Source organism: Lontra canadensis, unplaced genomic scaffold (genome assembly GCF_010015895.1).
Source record: "Lontra canadensis isolate GAN:19392208 unplaced genomic scaffold, GSC_riverotter_1.0 scaffold14, whole genome shotgun sequence".
Lineage (NCBI taxonomy): Eukaryota > Metazoa > Chordata > Mammalia > Carnivora > Mustelidae > Lontra > Lontra canadensis.
The window spans coordinates 28,340,516-28,346,793 of NW_022631008.1; the positions used below are offsets into that span (position 1 = coordinate 28,340,516).

The window sequence follows — 6,278 nt, forward strand, 5'->3', positions numbered from 1 at the left end:
GGTTGGTGGCCTGGGTGTGAAAGGATTCACCTGAGGCAGAAAAAAAGGAGATAGATGTTTATTGAATACACCACAAGGGAGCCATGGGCAGGACAGCAGAGGAAAGACTGTGTGACATGAGGCCACAGGTCAGGGGGTGTAGTTAAAGTAGGAAGGTGAGGAGGTATGGGACATATGGAATTATCCCTTTTTTGGTGACTGTGCCTGGTTGGAAGTAGCCCAGTGGTGTGTTAGAGCCTATGGATATCTTGAGGTGGGTCCCCTGATGGACCTGTTGTCAGCCAGGGGGCTGCTGTGGGTCCTTTCTGTCTTCCATTGCTCAAACCCGTTGCCTGAAAGCAGCCTCTATGTTAAGGAAGAAGCTCAACTTCCAATTCCACAATCAAAACTTGAGGGTATGCTTCAGTTAACTCTGTTATCATGCCATTCATCTGAGCGCATGGCGGAGTCTGTGGTGCCCAAACATGGAACTCAAGGAGGGACTTGTCTCTGAGGAGCAGCTGTTCCTCCCAACAGCAGGACTCCACCAACCTCCCTCTGGGCCTTTCCTTCCATATCTCAATAACTAGAATTTTGCATTCTTTAAGAATATTCTTCTCTCTCTTCTCCATTTGGGTTTGAGTGTCTACTTTAATCATATTCTGGCAACATATATGTCTATGAAAATATAGAAAAAGATGAAAACCCACAATAATACCTACAATAAAAATGGACAAATTATTAGATTATCGGTGAGGATTTCTTTCCCTATGAATTAGATAGAGGACAGTGCTATATTTAGAAGAACAATGGCTCACTTGTGCTTCATCCCAGACATTCTGGTCCTCTGAAACTAAAAGATGGTCTTATCTTTCTTCAAGGCCTACTGCCAGCCCTTAGACCTATTCGGCTATGCCATCTAGAGACCTGGTATCAGTACTAAATAAATCATGTTATTCTGCACCAAGGTTTGTCAGTTTTTATTCATAATATAAATTCAGGTTGATTACACAAGACAAATGCAAGCCTCTGCCACTTCAGGACATATACCAGAATAAAATATGATAATCAGCATTTCCAAATCAGTAGCTATCATTTCATGTAGATAAATCTATTTAACTATGTTTCTCTACTATGTACCAAAAACGTTCTGAAGTCCAAGGTGTTAAGTCTATTCACACACAGTTTTTTTCTGATACTATGCCCTTTACTTAGTGTGTGACATATTTTATTTCAGAATTTAGGAAAAAGAATAACTAACAACCTTTAGGAGATCAAGAAGAAAATTAAGACCAACACAGAAATGAGTAGATTGAAATTTTCCTTAAAGTAGCTCCAAAATAAAGACAATCAGAAAGACTGATCTTTGACATGTCTAAAAAGAAAACTATAAAAAAGCAAAATTATCCAAAAAAGGCATCCAGATGGCCAACTGGTACATGTAAAGATCCTCAAAATCACTAATCTTCAGGGAAATGCAAATCAAAACTACAGTGAGATATTGCCTCAAACCTGTCAGAATGGCTAAAATCAAAGACACAAGAAACAACAAGTGTTGGTGAAGATGTGGAGAAAAATAAACTCTTGTGCACTGTTGAATGCAAACTAGTGTGGCCACTGTGGAAGACAGTATGGAGGTTCCTCAAAAGTTAAAAATAGAATTACCATATGATATATACCACTACTGGGTATTTACCCAAAGAATATGAAGCATTAATTCAAAAAGATATGCAGTTCTATGTTTATTGCAGCATTATTTATGACAGCCAGATTATGGAAGCTATCCAAGTGTCCATAAATATATGAGAGGATAATGAAGAGGTGGTTTGTATATACAATGGAGTATTACTCAGGCATAAAATAGAACGAAATCTTGTCACTTGCAATGACATGGATGGAGCCAGAGAGCATTATGCCAAGTGAACTAAGTCGGTTAGGGAAAGACAAAGATCTTATGATTTCACTCATACATGGAATTTAAGAAACAAAAGAAGCAAACAAGGAAAAAAGAGACAAAAAACCAAACTCTTCACTATAGAGAACAAACAGACTAGTGCTTACCAGAGGAGGTGGCTGGGGGATGGGTTAAATAGGTGATGGGGATTAAGAGCACACTTACCATGTTGAGCACTGAGTAATGTATAGAACTGCTGAATCACTATTTCAGGTGAAACTGGTATAACACTGTATGTTAATATACTGGAATTAAAATTTAAAAATAAGTTTAACTACAATGGAAAAAAACAAGCAAAATTAGTAATGATGAAGTTGTTTGTCAATAGCTGTAGCAAGGATAATCCAATAATTCAACCACAGGGCATGGCACTTCTTTTCTTCCGATCAAAAGGAAAATAAATTAGCTGGAATTAAATCCTCCAAGTCGAAAATTTCATATTTCATATTTCTCTAATTTTCAGTAGTACAGTTATCTTGTATAGGGAACTGTTATTTAAAATAATAGTGAGCTCAGTTCTGTTCTTTATGATAATTTTCACATTTCTTATTATTTTTCTAGAAATCAATCATGATGAAGTTCTTTTTGTGATTTATGTGAGGAAGTACTATCCCAGATTCTTCTCAATTGAAATGTAATGGTGAGGTTTTCCCCTCCATCTCAGTAAGAAAAATCTTTAGGGAACCACCATATAGTTTGATAATTTAATTTGATTTTCTACCATATATGCCTTTCCTAGCAGTGAATGAATGGCATGCTATTCTCCTTCCTCTGCTGTTTGTTTAACAACACAGGAAGAGCCATGACAGTAAGATAGGAGCCAAGGCAATTGCTGCAGTCCATCCAACTTATGGGTCTTGTTTCCCTCCCCCTCCAACGCTGCTCATGATTCATATATTCCAACATGTAAGTGTGCATCACATACATGGCATGGCACTTGTTTCTCAGGCCTCTGTGTGTGTGTGTGTTTCTGTCTGTGTATGAAATATTTTTAGTACATGAGTGTGTATCTAGACCAGCATAGAAAAACTCTGGAGAATTTTTACAACTTGAATTTGTATATCATTTTAGTTTGCAAAGTATATTTACATCAGTCATCTCATTTTACATTTTCCTACCTCACATGTGTTTGAGGGTGAAAAGCAGGAAGTCGTTGCCTCCTTCTATGGAGAAATAACTGCAAAGAAAGGAGGCTAAGTAACATGTCCAAGGTTACAGAGTAAAGCAGAAGCAGAGTTGGGACACCTGAATCCTTGACAAATGCCCTTTACCTAATATCATGCTGGCCCTAATGTATTTTCTTGATGCCGAATGGATGCTCCTCTCTTTACCTTTTCTTCTTTTTTTTTTTTTTGAGGTGTATTTCTCTAAGAAATGGCTAGCATTATAAAGGACTATATAAGGTTTAAATTTGATTAATATATAGCATATATACTGATATATATTATTATTTTGAGTACTGATACCTGTTAAAAATAAGGTTCTGGAATGACATTGGCTTATGCAGTTTTGAGAAGGAGTTTTGTAATAGCGTGTTGTACCTTTCCCTACAACACACACACACACACACACTAAACAGTTAATTAATAATAAATAATAAATAATAAATAAATAAATACTCAATGAACCAAGTACTTATCTAATTTGGGTTAAAGCAAAAAAAGCAGAATTTCTGTTGGCCCTACCCATGATTCAATTTTTTTTCATGGAAAAACTTTTGGATTTTATTTGATAATTTAAATGCTTTTTTGAAAATGTAGGTAAACACAATCTGTACTTGGAGCTGGATGACGGACATGCTTTTAACATAAGATGTTCATCCTAGAAGGTGATTTTTTCCAGAAAACATTTCAATATTGGGCCTCTTTGCTGCAGGTGGTTTCCACAGGAGTCCCTGAGAGACTAATTTCTTTATGAACAGGTTGCTACTACTTCCTGTGAAGTTTACAAAGCACCTTTCTCTTTGCTCAGTCATCAAGAATGAAGTCAAAGAGCTCAAAGTTCCTCCAGAAGCAGTGAGCCAGCATTGTCTCTTCCTTGCTCATGTGGCACTGCCACCAGTCAGACAGTCGGGAATATTAAGAATGGCTTCACTGGCCAGGACCCCCTTTTTTAACTTCAAGGGAATTTTTAAAAAAAATTTTGTAGGAAAGTTTCTTTCCTCTGTCAATTTCAACATAAAAATACATTGCTCCTGGCTGTGCAATGGGCTTGATGCCAGAGCGCTCTGGATTTCCAACAGCTAGCTCTATTTGTTGTTCCTGTGCCTGGGTAACTAAGGCGTCTTTAATGTCATCAACAGAGCAATGGCTGGGTGGCACAAAAATGACCTGTAGCTGGAGGTGACGGATCTTATAATATCTCTAAAATAGAACATTCCATTTCCCTTGACTTTTGCAAAACTGTCACTGGAGTTTTATTTTTCTTCATCTCTTCTACATCTTGCTGAAAGCTCCATCATTGACTGGTAGTGTCCAATGTGCAGGATGTGGCCATGGTCATCAGATAAGCCTCCTTTTACCAGGGAAAGGTAGCAATGTGTGTAAATGCTGACCACCAAATGCTTTTCCATTTCTGGACTGGCAAGGCAAACCCAGCAAGGTTCTGGAGGCTGAGGAAGTTGGGAGGCTGCTTTGGATGAAGAGATGACTCTGCCTGTAGAAGAATGCTTTCCTTTTCTGTTTCAATCTACCTGCCCCCTTAGCCATCTTCTAGAATAACAGAGTATTTACAGATGATTAAGGAGATAAAAATGTACATATAGCCTTTAGAAGATCATTGGTCACGTAAGCAGGAATGATTTTATCTTTTGTGTGTGGGTTGGTTATAATCATCTATTTAATTTTAACCATCCTTATTGTGAGCCAGCTTTGTGGAAGTGGGAGAGAGCCATCTGCTCAGAAAGGTGATTATGAATAACACATAATGAAGCCTCATCAGACCAGCACTGACTGGGACAGAATTACATGGTAATCTGGACAGAGCTTATAGATCAGGAAACAAGGCTTTGAATAGGTATTCTCCCACTTACTACCAGTGTGACTTCACAGAATGAGTCCTCCCTTCATCTGTAAAATGACAATTGTATCTACTTCCTAGAGTTTTTATGAGGATTAAATAAGAAAGAGCATGGATAGCCCTGTGAATGGCCCATCATCTACGTTCAATAAGTGTTAGAAGATATTTGTCAAGAACTTTATGAAGTAAGATTTCCTACTGATTCAAGCACTCATGGATATTTTTAAAAACATATCTGAGACTTTTGTTCTTTGCCATAAAACTTAATATAAACACTAATCATGAAAATATTTCCATCTGTTATAATGTTACTGATAGTCATTATATAATTTTCCAACCCTATATTTCTTACTTTTTTCCTAGTCCTTATTTCTAGATTTTCTGCCAAATTTCCCCAAATCATGACTTCTTCACTCCGAGAAAAATTAATTTTTTTACTCTTCTGTTCAGAGTCTCAGGGTCCTGATTCTCATAAACTTGATTTTCCACACCCTCCTTTGCCAATTGTTTTCTGGATAGATACAGCTAATGGGAGACAAAATTTAAAAAAAAAATGGAGGACAATGGAGAGAAACCAGGTTCCTTTGTTGCCTTCTTTCTTGGCTTTGGGCTACATTTTTAGTATAGACCAAGTCCCCATAATTCCTTCTCTTTCTAGCAGAACTTCTCTCTGTGGCCACAATTTTTATTGAGCCAAACCTTGCCATGATCCCAGTTGCCAACTGGCCTTGCTTCCACCAGTGGCTGTTCCTCTACGATTCCAGCTCCTGTCTGTCCATTCTGCATGCTCAAGCTTTTGCAGCATCATTGCCTCCTTTGTCTCCCCAACTCTAGAATAACTTTTGACTGACACTAATTTCTGGGTATTGATGTGAAACCCTGGGTGTCCTCACCATTCTCTGATTGTCTTGTAGGTCTTCCTCTTCCATTGTAACTAGTGATCAGTACTATTAAACTACTTGGTCTGGGTTCTCCTTCTTTTAGACAGGACAGGTTCAATCATGGTAATACTACAACTGTTTTCTAAGCAACTGACCTAGTGTAGACATCTGATTTTTAGATTTTTTTTTGTTTATAGAATTTTCTTGAATTCCAGAGGACATTTTAAAAAAGTAAATATAGAATTATGAGGGTTTTTTTTTTTTGAGAAAGTTAAAAAAATGCCTGCTCCAGACTTTGACAATGAATTTATTAGCAAATATCTAAATAGTAGAAATTTTGTGTCCAAGATCTATGAGTGAAAAAAGTCCAATGAATTCCAAAACAGGGGCACATTCCCAGAAAAAGAAGAAAAGACTATTTTCATCATTTCTTCCCGTTAGTATTA

The 6,278-nt window shown here is 37.3% G+C and overlaps 1 pseudogene; it reads right to left on the bottom strand.

The window, feature by feature from the left end:
- Nucleotides 1–3,900: 3,900 nt before the first annotated feature.
- LOC116868194 lies at nucleotides 3,901–5,737 on the bottom strand (annotated as a pseudogene).
- Nucleotides 5,738–6,278: the final 541 nt, after the last annotated feature.